This window comes from Austrofundulus limnaeus, unplaced genomic scaffold (assembly GCF_001266775.1).
Source record: "Austrofundulus limnaeus strain Quisiro unplaced genomic scaffold, Austrofundulus_limnaeus-1.0 Scaffold5, whole genome shotgun sequence".
Taxonomy (NCBI): Eukaryota; Metazoa; Chordata; class Actinopteri; order Cyprinodontiformes; family Rivulidae; genus Austrofundulus; species Austrofundulus limnaeus.
Window position 1 is genome coordinate 3,334,091 of NW_013952407.1, and position 17,174 is coordinate 3,351,264.

The window sequence follows — 17,174 nt, forward strand, 5'->3', positions numbered from 1 at the left end:
TGTTGTTGACAAGGTTTTAAAGTCAGAAAAAGCACACACACACACACACACACACACACACACACACACACACACGTGCACGCATTGTTGTTACAGACAGTGAATTTTTAAAGTGCAACATCATGCATTTTCTTTCTTTATGCTTTTTTGTGCGCATTATTGCAAGGGCATGTTGCCTTTTCACAAACACACTAACAACTCATCACCACAATGCATCCAAAACACACCCAACCAGTTGTGATTGTGCAACTATAAAATTCTTTTTAAAGTCAAAAGGACATTTCTCTGTGAAAGTGTGAGAGCTCCAGTTACATTTGCTTCCTCTTAAGAGGATGTTTTTCTTCCTGTTTAAAATACCARCCAATCACAGCCCTTCATCACATATATGGCTTGTTTATCCAAACTCATAAACAAGCAAGGTGGCAGCTCATGTGAACTCAAGTGAACCAGTTGTGTGCATCATAGATAGTCCTATCTGCACTTTTTTCCCCATCTGCTCATTTATTTGATGGTTATGAGATTATTGTTGATGCCACTGCAGAGTGCCCACTGCCCTGTGTTCATAAAAGTCTGGAAAAGGGGGATCATTCACAATTTTGGTCTTTTTTTTTCAGTCTGTTTAAAATATGTGACCCAAAYGAGGATTAAGTCTAAAAGTTTTATATGGAGAAGCAGGCAGATATAGGGTTTGGATAAAAACACTAGCAAAATTACATTTTGTCAAAATATAACAAAGAAATGTGTTGTCAGTATAGCATTTCAACGAACTGTCTGAAATATTATGCTAAATTTTTTTGAAGCATTTTTCTGAGCATTAGCAACCAAAAACCCGATTTTGACGAAAAACGCCTTAAAATGTAGAGATTTTCCCTGTGAGCTATCAACGCTTTTGTTTCTTTCCAAATGGGAAATCTCAATATTCAATTACCATTTGAGGTTTCTTTTTTCAAATGACATTAAAAAAATCCTCATTAAAATGACAAAATTAGGATTTAGACCAAATATGGATGTATTATTGTAACCAACAAGACAAATTAAATAATATCTCTGGATCTACTAATGATATAAGGCTGATCTAAGTATCAAAATGTAGATTTTAAAGCCAAATCTGAAAATATGATTAGGTAATTTTGACCAAATTTGACCTAATCCTCATTTCGATGTGATGGGTCACATATTGTTAAAGACAAAGTAACAGATGAATTGCTGAATAAATATATTGCGTTACAGTCACTAAAATCTAGTTTTTTTTATTCTTGTGATCAGAATATCTAAACTATTATTTCAGTACTTTAAATGCTGCTTCCTTACTTTTATTAATAGTGTAATTAGATGATGCCAATCAGGCTGTAACCTCTGCTCCCAGATAAAAAAAAAAGAGCATTCATTCCCCTGACTCCAGGTCAGTAAGTAAGCTTGTATTTTTTGGATAGATGCTGCTGATTGTGTATGTACTTTAATAAGCAAGCTGCAGGTCAGGCAGATTTATAGGCCTGTGGTGGGGCGGAGGGACCAGACTCCCTTGGCCTCCTGTTTCCCTCGGTGTCATTACGCCAGAGTGAGATATAGTGGGATATTGATCCCAGTGCCACTTCATTTCGCTATAACTATTACACAATATTCTCCCGGGCTGCGCGTGTCTCCTGATTTATGCTGCCTTGCTATTTACATTAACAGTAAGTGTTTTTCTATACCAACCGAGGAGGGTCGTGCCGCCACAAAAATGGACATTTGAGCATTCACATTCCATACCATACCTGTCTTTTTTTTCTCTTTGTGACGTCTTTTCACAGTGAGGTTCACTTAACACAGCACTGTTTCTTATGTGAGTAATGGATGATACAGAAATAAATATTTGAAGAATAAAACCAGCCTTTATTGCAGCGGTGCAATTGACCTTGAGGCGATGTTATTTTCTGCATTATGTCTTATTTAAAATGCCTGCTTCATCACGTCCACTCTTTAGAATGCTAATATTCTCAGGAATACATATTTAAAATTATTTAGTTTCTCTTGCAGGTCTTCAGTCAGCAAAAAGAAAGCAATTAGAATAGAAAATATATAGGCTTTYGTGCAATAATACTAATTTGAAATGCGAAATAACTTGTGTAGATTTGTTATTTAACAGCAGTATCTTTACTGAACGAATGCCTTCAATTTAAAACATCTAAAATTCTTGTAGAGACAAATTTATGCACAATCTACTATTTTTTTCTCACTTGAATCTAAGTGAATTGAATTTGCAGATTGTGTCAAATGAAAGAAGTTGTTATGATTAGAACAATTATGATGAGGAGCCTCAACATGCACACACACACACACACACACACACACACACACTGCATTTATAGCCTTGCCAGCTGCACACTCCAGAGTTGGGTCATTGCCAAAGCTTTTCCCCTTGCAGTGCCACCAGGCTGGTGCTATGTTTATTTACACACAGACACAAGCTGTTTCAGTGGCAGCAGGGCAGGAGTGAATGGGAAGGAGTGGGGGGCGGACCCTCGTGCCGACATTCCCACGGGGGGCACGGTGCCTCGAATGCTGTCACTGCGGCATCATGTCACTTCAAAAAAAAAAAAGAAGAAAACAAAAGGACTAATGACCCTTAATTGATTTGAAGCTGTTAAAAATTAGATGAGTGTCACATAAGCTGGAGTATGTAAATCAACCCCCCACTCCTCCCCCTTCACCCCTCCTCCCAGCCAGCCCCCTCAGCTCTCTCCCTTGGCACAATCAAGTCTTTTTTTTTCTAACAAGGGGGCAGGGCAGCTCAGAATGCTCGCTGCCAAGTGAGGGGAGCTGGCAAGCGTGGAAATGTGGAGACACTTGTTGCTACAATGCCTGCCTGTTCCAGCAGCACATGGCAGAAATGAGGCGGCTGAGGGGCGTGTGCGGGGAACAGATGGGCACACTGCAGCCTCCGTGTGCTTCAGCATCTAACAGTGGAGACACGTGCTCTGCTCTCGGCTCTAAAAGCTGGCAGACACAGTGTGTGCATGCCCCATTCATTAAGAGCTCCATTCATATGCAACATTAAGTGTGATAAAACACAAATGCCTTCATCAGCAAGAAAAAGGGGGGCAGGGCTTTGCACTTATTTTGAGCGTGTGTGTGTGTCTGTGTGTGTGCACGTTTGAAACTGAGCCTTTACTTTGTCAACGCTTCAAACTACTATGTATTCACTGAAGACCTAAATGTTAATGTTACATATTTCTCAGTAAAAGTAAAAACAACCTYCAGCATCTGTTAATGGCTTCATTGGCACTGTCCACACAAACACAAATATTTTACTAAACAAACGTCTGCTGCCTTTGGGACTACTAATTTCCTTGARATGCACTTTTTTTTTGGCGAGAAGAACTGTTTATTTTACAAATGATTTTTAAAAGGGGGACTTTTTTTCTTTGGTCCATCCAGTTTATTTGCTGACTTGAGGTCCAGACTGAGCAGATGTCTGAAGTTGGTGATCAGCTGAGAATCGTCCTCTTGTTGCCCTCGTGTCCAACAGCTCCCACTCCACCCTTTAACACTGAGCCCTAATGCATTTCTTGTAGCTTCATGCTCCTCYGCTGGATGGAGTTTCAGTGATTTAAAGACAACAACAAACCTGTCCTATTTTCAGAGTGACGTTATTGATATCCTGTCACTTCACAGTGCTGGGAACGACTAATGGTCATTTTATGGTACATATGTCAGATGTGATGTGTACATTTTTTTTTCCTGTGCCTTATTGTATCATTCTGTTTGATTTGAGTCGAATAATTGTCTCGGGATCACTGTCACAGTTTTATTAGAACAAACTCCATTACTCTGCAGCACCATTATAAAACACTGACCTTTCAGTGAAATGACTTGTCAGGAATGAGGGCAAAAACTCTTCGTTTTTAGTTTTTGGCTATCGTATTGATTGTTAACTTTGTCATTTATTTCTGTTGCGTAGTCAGTGGTGGGATAACACAACATTGTATCATGTAAAACAAACATCTGACTTTTGGAAAAAAATGTGCAAACATGTATAAAGTACATTTTTGTTTACAAAAAAATACAACTCCACACAGAAAGCCATCTCCTCTTTACCCCTTACTTTTCATCCACTCCTTTTTTTCTCCCTGTGAACCTGGATCCCCTCTTGTCTTGAATTAGCCCCAATACTTGCGTGAACAAAGACTTAGTGTGTGTTTATGTGTTGGTCCATGCATTGTGTGAAGAGGGAACGTGTCTCCCACTTATGTCCACATCTTAGAGGTCCCCCAATTTGTTAGGCATTAATCAGAACACCTGCTCAGAGAGCAGCCTGTGTCAGCAGCTCACTTTGTTTCTCCAGTGGTTTTCTAGCTGCCAGGCTCTTTGTTTCCCCACTTCAGTCATCAGCGTCATTTGAAATCAATTTAACAATTGTGCCTGAGACTGATGTGAGTATGCAAATGCTTGCATGGAGAGAAAAGGAGTAAGCAACATAAAAAAAAGATAAGAGATGGAGGGAGGTTGAGGAACGAGGACCATTACTCTGACATGAAAATACTGGAAGTGTTTTAACATGTGRCTAAAAACAAAAGGTGACTAAAAGCGAAAACTGGCTCCACACAACTAGTACAAAAATAGTGTTTGAAGGTAAAAAGAATGAGCTACTATGGCAAAGGAAAGACTAGGTCAAAGAGAGGGCAAGAAAGAAAGAGGGGGTACAAGAAGGGGGTTGCAGAAGAAACAAATGAATAAATTCATGGGCCACAACATGAAAAGAAAGATGGAGGGGAGTGGAGCAGGCAAGGGGGCTTGGAGTCATCAGCGGAAGATTTTTTTTTTTTATTGTCCGGACAGTGGAAGTGCACACAAAAGCACAGTGAAGATTCAATTAAGTACCATATGCAGTGACCTTATTGCCATGGTTACAGAACGGTGAAAAATATTAATCAGGCCTGCACTCGCAACAAGGAGAAACGGGACGGTGGAAGGAAGACGAGATGAGTCAGACAGAGGGTGGTAACAGAGGGGAGAGGGGATAATGGCACAGCCTCTTTGTGTTTGATTTCATGTGTTTTAATGAGTCGAGTTACAAAAGTTCACGACTGTCCCTCRCAAGCTTTGAACATCTGGATGCAGACACTGACGATGCCATTTCTTGACAACAGATTTTTTTTTCTTCTCCTAAAAAAATACTTTTTAAAAATGCCATTGCTTCCATCAAAACTCCCCTGCTTGGCTCACGTTTACACAAAGACGTGTGAAATGAACTCAATTCCAAACTCATTTCATCCAGGGGTTAACTCGCTTTTCGGCTCGCAAAGATTTATTTTAGCTTCCTCTCTGTATTTCAGGTTGAATTTTTTACGTGCCACAATGTCTCTTCATGCTTTCTCGGCGAGGAAATAAAACAATCCTTCCACATCTACAATTCATCACATGCACATGAATCCATTAATAACCCAAGTTGCAAATGTTTGCCACATGAAAATGAAATGTTTTCATCTATCATTTTTTTTCTTTCTGTGCAAGGGTACACTTGCACATGAGTCTAAATAAATCCTCTAAAAAAAAAACAATGCTAGCGAACTGTTACAGACGCACACAAAAAAATTATGACGATCATTTTCAATCATATTCCATTATGATGTTCCTCTCAGTCACATTTCCCTGCACACTGCAGAAGGGGAAAGTTGAAGATTGTTCTGTTTGATGAAGCTGTAGTGTGTTTGCTCGCTGTCTGCGGGGACTGTCTTGAAAACAATCTATCTGAAACTCCCCCGCTGAGCAAAATGTTAAATAAACAAAGACAGGGATAAACAAAATCCTTCCATTTCGATGTCACTGAGAAGAAAGCCAACATTTTCACACAGCCGTTGTGAACAGGAGGTGGCAGCCATAATGAGATCATCGTTTAAACTTTGGACACAAAAATGAAAAAAATTAAAAGAGTTAATTAAATTATGACAGGTATCAAAGTATAACTGTTGTCTTTGCCTCAGCCAGTGCAATTATAATTTTATTTAGTGTATTCTAACTTTAAGATTAATAAGAATCCTGCTGACACTGATTATGTTTATTTTTAAATATTTTTCATCCATCCATCCATCCATTTTCTTCCGCCTATCCGGGGTCNCTCCTAGGATCATTGGGACACTCAAACCCCTCCACCACGATAAGGTAGCAGCCCAAGGAGAGGAATATTTTTAAATATTATTTCTTCATAATATATTTTTTTAAGAAATTACATATAAAAAACGTTTTTCTTTTTTTTTCTTTTACTGTTTAATATGAATCCGATTTGGATCTGAGAAACCTACTGTAAAAAGCTGCAATGATATTAATTCTTATTTGTTTAGTTTTTTTCTTTGTTCACCAAAAAATAAAATAATAACCTGGAATGAACATTTTTTGTTATTTTTTTCTATTTATCATTCTGTGTTAAAACTAACATTTGCATTTATACAGACAACAATGTTTGTTTTTTTTATCTTTAAGAAGACAACGTACTTCAAAAGCTAATATCAGTACAGGACAGGGCCACACTGTGGCATAGGCAGAATAGGCAAAGTTACCAGCTATCCATGTGGCTCCACAAATGGGGCACAAAAACATATATTTATATTTACAACTATTTATCAGAGTCTAGTTTACTGAGGAAAAATGCATAGTTTTGAGTAGATCGTTTATAAAAATTTTCAGGAAAGTTTTACCCTGGACCCCCCTAGAACTGCTTCACTCCACAGCTGCTTGTTAACATGAAAAGGTGTTCCTCATTCCAGTCAGCAGACGTTGGCAGGTATGATGTAGACTTCTGGTATTCTGTTTGAAATTTATTATATTAAAATTACACAAGGTCTGCCACCTGCCTAGTGTACCAAATTGGCCRGCATCTGCAGGGAAAATTCACATTTTCTAATTTAGCATAAAAGTTTGACAAAATACATTTTTGATTAAACTTGCACTATTTTCTTTTGTCATATGAGACTTGCAAATTGGCCAAGCAGAAAATCAGCTAAATAAGTAAAGAAAAGTTGATTTTTTTTAAAAAGATCAATGTTTAATATTAGTTCGATCTTTTGCTAATCCAGCTGTCTGAAATGTCTCTGCCTGTCTGAGCAGCAGAGGCTGTARGAACCTCTGGGTGAGGCACAGGGCGAGATGTAACAGGAGAGGGCCTGAGCTGAGAGGCTGTTAAAGCGTCTGATGTGACCATGACCACTTCCAGAAACAATTTCATTCCACAGCTTTAGCCATCTCCAGCTGATCTACTCCTCCAAGGTCATTAAATGTGCCACAGAAGGTCACATGATTAATGAGTGACAGACCCTCTGGTGCAATAACATGTATGAATGTGGCCCATTAATTAGACAGAGGGGCCAGAGAGAATGAATGGCCAGGGACAGCTTGGCCCCCTCACAACCCTGTATTTCCCAGACCCCATTTTTCATTTTCATCTGCACAAACAGACACATACAACCACCGGTAATATTCCCCAAATACCTTGTATCCCCTAAACCAGATAGTGGGGGGAAAGTAATGGTTTTACCACTCATAAYAAAAAATATAAACTGTGGATAATAATCCAAGCTTTTAACCAAAAACACACTAATACCGATTCAGAAGCAAGAGGTCACAGCTCTGTGCAGCTGAAACTGTCCATGTGGTTCTCAGAAGTGCCGTTAGCACTGGCCCCAGGTTGATCTGGGTATCAAACATCTGAATTCTGTGTTGTTGTGGTTCTTTTCCAGGACTATGATAAGTACTCGGCATTACTGAGGGCAATCTCTGGGAGGAAATGAAACATTCTGCTGCCACAGCCTTGGCTTTAATAAAAGACAACCAGTCCAGCCTCTCAGGATATACAGATCAGGAGATTTAATTGATGCCTACCGACTGTCGATGCACTCCTCCAGCTGGGAGAAACAAGAGTGTTTAACACTGCTCCCATTGTAAATAGTATTCATTTCTCAGTCTAATCAACTTAATGCAATACCAATAAGTCCATTTCTTAGAGTGGCCTTGTTGATTTGAAACCTCATAGCCTTTCTGTTTTATTTTCACCAGTGCCAACAAATGTAATGGCTGCTAAGTATATTGGGCAATAATATACAAATGCTCTACATCCAGTGCATGCATTTCAATTTTACCTTGAGGTCATAGCATTATGGGTATACCCCAGTGGAGCCATTAATCAYAAATACAAATAGTGCTTGTAATAACAACCAGCGGATGGAAATAAAGCACAGAAAAGGTTGAAGATGAGGACTCACAGTGGTTTTCTATACAAACAAATCTCACCAGTTTACCCACTGCAACATAGTCAGTGTTTCCACAAAACAGTGACACAATCAGGCCCCCTTTTCCATAATTCAAATTTCTAATTGTCATTGTTCTAGAAACATAACAGGCAGTGACAGGCGGAAATAAAATCACTCTGAGCAAAACCAGGAAAACAACGTTTTTTTGGCAAACAGAGACAATAAGATCCTGAAATATGAGCGTTTGTGAAATGACACGTTATTGTGAGAGGATTTTTTTAGGTCATGCAATATTTATTTGTTCTTATGAATGTGGTGGTAAAATAATTTATAAGCAAGTTGATAATAAAGATAATTCAAAAAGGTAACGTTGACACTTTTTACACCACTCTTTTTTTTWAATGAACAACAAAATATAAAAATAAAACGTCTCGCTTCTTATCAAGCAACTCAGAGAAGCCCTTGACCCTTCTGAATAAAGCATCTCTCTTGAGATTTGACACACATCTCTCAGCACAGATCTAAAGACAGCCATGAATGTTGTTTGCCCTCTGATATATTTTTAATATTCATATCATATCAAATATGTCCTCTTTCAATTATTGATCTATCTATCTACCAGCAACATAACTCACGCTGAGCTTTGGAGTGTGAATTTTATACTCAAGTTAGTAAATTTTCCTCACTCTATTTGATATGATAGGAGAGGACCCAGCTACTTCCTARACCCAGCATGCTTAACCAAAGGCTCTCATCATGGGCCAACGATCTCAGTTCATAAGGCAGGAAAATTAAAGGATAAAAATTAAATAGTATAATGTAAGTTATGTACATGTAACATATGAAGCTTGTACTTGTTCAAATACAGCAATATTATTCGGTAAATTTGAACTTACACAAACATTAAAACAGTTTTAGTAAAACATGCTGTCAAGTTCATTTAAACTTTAAAAACATCACATGGCACGCCAATATTATTTATGGTAGAACTGTTAGAAATAATTGTTTTCATCAGGAACCAATAAGGTGCTAAAAACATTTTGTTTAAAAGTAATGTTTTTTTCATCTTATTTCTGACATATGACCTGCAGCATCTCCTGTGGTGGCTCATTTCCTTAGTGCAAGAGGTTCCCACCCTCCATGGCATCAGTGCTGGGGTGGTGGTGGGTGTATGGCAAAGAGTACGAGGGATGAAGCAAAGAGGCAAAGCTAAAGGAAGGAAGCCATGCTGGGAGAGAGGAAATCTTCCATGAGCAGAAGCCGAGTGGTTAGAGGACATTTCACGCTAATGGCGGCCAGGCCARTTGAAACGACTGCAGCGCTGCATGATTTGAAGGTCAGGAGACAGCAGATTATATTCCAGTGGTGGTGAAGGAGGATTGAAGGAATAAGATGCGGTGCCCCCACCATTTCACCTGAACTCCATCCCTGCATTATTGCAAGCCCAGCCAAGATGGAATCAACATAAAGCGCCAAACTCAGGTATCATTATTCTTGCTCACATTTTCACGAGCAATTCTGCTCAGAGGTTAATTTTGTGAAACTGAACACCACAAAAATTCCCCCCGTCCCCTAAATTACAACACTTGGTTTTGTTTTGCAGTGTTACAACAACTTACGTCTCACRCTAAAGGTCAAGAGCAAATTAAGGTAAAATTTATACAAAACACAACRATAAGCTCTAGAGAAAGATCAAATGTTTTTACTAACCTCTTAATTTTATCCATGAACACATATGTAGTATATATAAAAACAAAAAACAAGCATGTTCTTTAGTCAAAATATATGTACAAATGTTTCACATACATGAAAAAAGCATGGTATATTTGAGAAAAACTGACWAACATGTTACTCTAAGCTGTAAATAAGAATAAAATGAGCAAAGGAAGTCAATGTGGAATTACAAATAAACACATTGCACATATTTGAAAACACTGAATAAAATAAAATTCTGACTTTTTAAGAAATTCTWACTTAAAGGCACCCATTTCAGTCAGGCAGAAGAAAATGTTGCTGAAAACAGATACAAGTTGAGCTACAGCACTGAAAGCAGAAAGATTAATTATATACAAGTAACAGAGGTGACTAAATGACTAGGCAAAGACACAAGCTGCCATCCATATGTGTTAAAACAAAATTACCCTGTAATCCATACAAAAGGACATTAAAAATGATGGGAACTTTGAGTGAATATTGTTTTAAAAGTGAAAAAACTATAAATAAATTTACATCAAGAAATATTCTGTTTTCTCTTTCATTTACAAAATTTGCACTTTTGGAATTTGAAAATAACAGAATTTGTCAATGAAAAATAAAAAAAGTACTAAATTTTTAAAGAAATACTGAAAATTAAATAGCATTCATAAATCTGAAAATAAAATGAGACCATATTAAACATACATACATATGGTTGATTAAATAAGTTCATTACAACTCTATGACAAAAATTAGGTATACATTTGGGTCATAAGGTTTTGATGCAGAAATAACAGTATAGGAAGAGGATGAGARCTACATGCAGGAATGATCATACGGTTCTTCCCCACTGACCACTGTGCTTGTAAAACTTCAGAGGAGATAACAGGAAACCAGGTTTACCCACTCAATCCGGTGCATGTTTGAATGACTGACCATGTTAAGCTCTTAAAGCAGGCTTTAATCCAGGATTTTAGGAGCAGCGCTAAGTTTGGCCCGTTATCATGGCAAGGCCCAGACCTTACACCGAGTTCAATCACTATGCAGAAGCGCCAGCAGCCAGTCACACAGGCTTCATATGCACCTGGAATGTGCTAATAACTGGTCCTCTGATAATTAAATAAAGCATAAAATGTCTGGGTGTGACTTTCCAATTTGTTCATTTGACTGGATGCTTGATCACAAAACAATACTGAAAATCACGAGTCATTTATATTTTGCTCAACYAGTTGTTTCATCTTTTAATGTGTGCTGGATTCTATGAGGACATACTCAGAGCAATGGCTCTCACAGAGCCTGAGTGACCTCTGTGGCCAACATCAGTGCCAACACCAGTATCTTCCCTCCAGATTTACACAGAGCAGGCCAGAMTGGAGCAGAATGCACAATCCCAGCAATCTCAGCTCTGTCCAAATCTAAACACACTCACACACAGACCACCTCAGCCCAGCAGTCAAAAAACGTGTGCAAACAAACAAATTAAGGGTTGTCAGTGTCTGAGAATGCCTCTGTAAAACCAGCATCATCGTGTTTACGTAAATAAAATAAAAAAAGCATCGTCCAAAACAACAGCGTTGTCACATGTCTGCCGTTGCATGCACACACTTCATACACACGCCAGTCTGGAAGCAGCCATAGGGTTTGGACTCGAAGGCTTTAAGGGCAGAGCACAGGCTTAGGGAAGTGTGTCTGCTTGTTGGCAGAGGGGGGTTATCAAGGGCAGTGTACTGACTTATGGATGTGCCTGCACGAAGAGCCTGATTTATCATCKGACATATGAAAAAATACCAGTGAGGCTGTGGAGAAAAGAAAGGAAATGAAATGAGACTGTTATAACAAAAATGGAGGTGGGGTCGTCATACTAGCATTGTTGCAGGCATCTATTTTGCTCTACATTTTCGTGCACAAAGACTCGGTATGTGGAGGCAGACGTATCGGTTTTAATTAATGTTTCTGCATTTAGTCTGTTTGTGTCATGAGCACAAAAGCTGGATGCATGGCTAACACACGTCAAAAATAGCCCTGTAGAAACATGTGCCACTTCCTGTGTACGATTTAAGAAGGAGCCCAGAATTTAGGTCATCACTGTGTGACAGCTTCCATTTTTGTATACAATGCAGAACTACACAGGACGACACGTAAAAAAATAAATAAACAAATGAATAAATAAAACTAATGTACATCCCAATTAGACAATCTTATTTGCATTATAATAAATTTATTAGAACTTTTTTTGCCGTTTTGAATATGAACGCCATTTGTGAAATAAGCTTTTGCAATAAACTATTTCATTAACTAAACTTTTTTTGTTGTTTTTATTTTTTTACCAGAAATGAACACAGAGAAAATTAACTTTAGAGTCATTTTCGAAAGCTAAAGATTATTTTAAGTGCTGTTTTTGTCTTGAATTGCTTTTAAAATGCATTTGTTATAAATATGCTTCCATAAACATATATCCAAAATGGCCAAATAAACACTGTGATCCTTCTGATTATTTGTTTTCATACACTGCCAAAACGCTGAGTTTATTTTGCTCTGAAAAAAAAAATATCAAAAGCAAACATTGTGAAAGCCAAAACTCACCCGGGTAAAACATGTTTGATATTTTGAACGCTGCCCTTGGAGCCAAGTCAGCTTTCTAAAAGAACAAATTATTCTAGAATCAACACTTGTCAACTCCAGAGAACCACAACTGAAAAATTCAACACTTATTAACACGGTTAGAGTTGCTGTGCGTTGTTTATGTGTGTGTGTGTGTATGCATGTGTGTGTGTGTGTTGGCGAATGTAAGTGAGAAAGCCAATAAGTTAGTGAGAAAGAGAGAGAGAGAGAGAGTCCAAATGATTTCAGCCCTGGAATAAATCACTGTCGCCACAGAAAAAGGCCGACAGCTGTGATGGATGGCTGAAATTTTNGTGCCACAATGGCAGCTACGCTTGGGGAGCAGATGTCCTCGTGAAGGGGTGTAAAGAGGGAGGAGGGCAGGAGGAATGATGGTGTTTGTGGCCAGTGTGTGTGTGTGTGTGTGTTGGCGAATGTAAGTGAGAAAGCCAATAAGTTAGTGAGAAAGAGAGAGAGAGAGAGTCCAAATGATTTCAGCCCTGGAATAAATCACTGTCGCCACAGAAAAAGGCCGACAGCTGTGATGGATGGCTGAAATTTTTGTGTTGATGTCTTTAGTATTGCTGACAATTTGGTAGTCCAGGCTTTTTCACTTTTCCTGCGCTTGTGTGTGGCTAAACACATCTATATGCTGACACCCATACCTATGCAATATTTTGTTCAAAACCCTCAGATTTTTTTTTACAACTTGTACCACACTAATTTTTTTCTGTAATATTAATGTCAAAGTAATGTTCAGTTTTCAGTATTCTTAATAATAATAATAATAATAATAATAATAAATTCTGTCATCAGTGAAACTCTAATCCGTTGTAATACTTCTCAAGTTTTTGAAAAAACTTGATGTTGTAAGCTCAAGTTTTAATCCCAAAGCTGTGGACACCATCTTGTGTGTGCGCGCACCGTGGTCACGTGGTCTTACCATATGCGTGTGCACATGCTCTTATTGGATAGTCGGTCACCACATGACACGGCGTCTGTTTGCTGTTTTTGAAGCTACCACTGTCTGTCAGTGGCATCTTCTCTCTACGTCATCCACGTAAASCGAGGATGAAAAGTCCTTTTCTTTCTTTTTAACTCACCATGACCCATTTCATTCCYAGTGGTATTCCCTCCTCCACTTCAGCGCCACAGAGCAAAGGCTCTACCCCTAAGATTTCTCACACACACACACACACATCATGACACATGCACGCGTACTTCACTTGTCTGCTACTGTAAATATTAGAAATAAAAAAAAATCATGTTTTCTGCTCACAGTGTAGGCTGCACATAAATCTAGAACACCTACAAATAAAGTTATGTAAACAAAAGAACTCTATACACTCTTACGWGCACACATGCTAAATAAAGTGCTAGGCCACTCTATGCCAGCCCCCTCTCCCCCACCCTCCCCTCCACTTCCTTCTGCTCTCACCTGGCAGGATCAAAAACAACACACTTCCCACAAACTTGCAAAGAATCAATACTTTCTGCAGTAAATCAGAAGAGTCACAGCCTCAGTCTCAGCCCCACACTAACTGCACTCAAAGTACTGACAAGTGATGGTGAGCATCCAAAGAGCAAAAAAAAATAAAAAATAAAAATAATAAAAAAATCAAGAAAATTTACTGACCTTACTGTCTTTTTTTTTCCTTTTATCCCTGATGTCCAATCCCCTGTTTATCTTCAGCTGGTCCTCTAACCCTCTGTTCTAAGTAAGTCATGCAGGAGCTTCTTCCTGCTCCTGCTCAGCCCCACGCCACTGTATTAGTCTGATTTCACACTCTGCAGCCTTGCCTCCCGTCCTGAAGGGGACGGTGAATGTGCTTATTTAGAAGCCGGCACACACTACCTGGGCTTGTAGGCAACTGTTTAAAGCACGAGGCAACATCCAGGGTGCATAATACCCCCACCGCCACCATCACCACCACATGCACACATCTTCCTCCTCTCTCATGCACACACACACACACACAGGCTGGTTGACAAGATATGCAATACACACTAGAGCAGAGTGAAACACACACACATGCAAGCCGTCTGTCAGAGGTGTCTCTACCTTGGCTGAGATAGCAGGCAGTGTGAGAGCACACACACAGGCACACTGAGCTGGGCTGGCCGCTCCGTTCTGTCTCCTTCTCTCTAAGTGTTTAGAAGACAATTTCAACAAGGGATTGCTCCCAATCTACTAGGGTGATCCACATGGATGAGTTATAATATGCTTGCCACTCTCTCCCTCTCTTGTACCCCCCCTCCATCTCCTCTTCCTCTGTTCCCTCTCCCTCATCACTCTCTCCCTCTCCCACTCTTTCACTCTTGTGCTTGTTTTTTTTTAGCCTATTATCGAGCCGTCACCGATTTCAGAAGGAAAGCTTTCCCCCTTCTTGGATTCTATTTTTCCCCCTCTCTCTCTCTCTCTCTCTCTCTCTCTCTCTCTCTGTGGATGTGCAGAAGATGGGCCAAAGACTGATTCCACCTGAATGCGTATTAGTAGAATGCATTATTTATTACAAAGCTGCAATCATTCCCCCCCTCCACCGCCACCCCCCAAATATGCCGGTGGACACGCAGGGGGAAGGGAGCAGTGGTGGCGACTGCATCAGCAGCGAAGGGGTGTATTTATGATGTGTGCGCTGAGGGGATATTGGGGTGGGCAGTATAGGGGGCAGGGATAAGGGGTCAGGATTTGGGATAGCGGGGTTCTGATGGGAGGTGAAAAGAACACARACTGAACCATTTTAATTTATTTATTTATTCAGTGGCTGGGATTGCCTTATCATCTAAGGTGCTGCTTAATGACATCACTGCTGGCTCCAAGCTATCCCAAATCACACCGCCACTCATTTTTCATCAAAATGACTTTTAGTGCTGTGTGTGTGTGTGTGTTTGTGTGTGTGTGCATGTGTGATAGTTTGAGAGTGGCAAAGAAAAAGACAGGAGATGGAATATTTAAAAGAARCATAAAAAGGCCCAAATGACATAATGCATGCTGCTTGTAAAGGKAGAATTAAAAATAAACAGTAAAAAAATGTAAGAATATTTACAAACAGAAAGAAGATTAATGTAACTGTGCAATTTATCCTGAAATTACAGAACATTAGTTTTTAATTTCAACAGTATGAATTATTCATAAACTTTGATGAGACAGTTGAATGTTTGTTTGCAAATTTGRTTTTATGAGACTTCGTTTGTTTGAGTTTCAGCAGCTCAAAGTGCAGTTCATATTCTATTTAATTGCCACTAATAATAAAACAAGTTTAATCAATTTCGACACCGATTTACGTTGAACAAAATATTTTAAATGTAGGCCATTGTACAAAATGTTATGTAAAATATTTTAATCTTTTACGTCATTTTTTTCATCAAAAGAATCTAAGTTCTATCAGCTAAAACTAACTACAACCTTCAAAAGACAAACTGACAAAAATATATTTAAAACGTATTTGAAAAATAGTATAACCTTAGCCTTTTTTATTCAGTAATCGTTTATAAATACTCATGAAGATGAAAACAAAGCTCTCAAACTATTTCCGACCTTTTTGGARAGCTTTTGAACTTTTCTCTGATGAAAAAGGAAAGAGTTTGAAAGGGCACTCTAAGATGACATTAAAACAAATAAAAGTTGAAAAAGTTTTTTCAGGTCTAGTGAAAAAATAAATTTTTATTGAGCCTTACACACTGTGTAAAGCATTTGACTTCTCTGTGAGACTAAATACTAAATGTGATAAAAGACTAAAATTCTTGAATAAATAATTTGTTTAAGTCAAAAACAATAAGGAAAATGATACATCTAGAGAAGGAACATGTTGAAAATGCCTGGATAAGCTCAAGTTGTTTTGCTGGTMAACAGGCTTCTGAAATATGCACCCATGGGGGCAAACGACCAAACGGGAGTCATGACTGCGTGGACCCTCAAGACTCTGTCAGCACTATCAACCCTGCCTCTCCCTGACAGCAGGAGAAATAACCCAACAAAAACACAACCACCTGGGACAATCCCACTGCTAAATGTTCTGCTGTGGACCCCGAGGGGTCACCACATTTAACATGAACACATTTAAACCCACCCAAAACTGTAAACAAAATACATTTAACAACCACACAAAAAATGTGCAAAATCACTTTGATTAAATGAAAATCTTGTTCTGTCACCAGCTGTCTGTCGCACGGCCCGGTTTTCATTCAAAGGATCTGCTTCACCTGAAAAAGGAAATGACCCAAAGTTCAGCCGAATCACTGATGCACCAACTTCAGTAGAACTGAAAAACTCACACCATTGGTATTAACAGTCTATTTCAATCATTTTAATACGATCGTAACTGTAAAAAAATAAAATTTTTATTAATTTTAAAAGTCGTGAGATTTTTTTCATTTCCTTTGCTTTTAACTGTCTTAAATAAAGAGACAGAGCAGAAGGAGGGTGAATCATATTTTACAAGAAAAAAAGGTAATGTCTGACCCTTCCACTCCTGTGACTGCACTGCTCCACCGCACATCTTTTAAGTTACAAAACTATTATTGAGTGATCCCATTTAACTAATTTACCCAACTGTCGTGTATTTTCCTTGACCTCTCCCCCTTCATCTGACCGCTGAGGCATCCTGCCCTCCGGTGCTCCACTTGCCTCGCTCTTTGCTCATTCATAACCCA

At 38.8% G+C, this 17,174-nt stretch overlaps 1 protein-coding gene across 1 annotated transcript in view; it reads right to left on the bottom strand.

The window, feature by feature from the left end:
* The window catches only part of zfhx3b (zinc finger homeobox 3b), a gene marked incomplete at its 3' end in the record, with an annotated part of 205,084 nt that extends 190,332 nt beyond the window's left edge, over positions 1 to 14,752 (bottom strand). Inside the window, 1 exon segment of the mRNA XM_014027330.1 lies at positions 14,584 to 14,752.
* Positions 14,753 to 17,174: the final 2,422 nt, after the last annotated feature.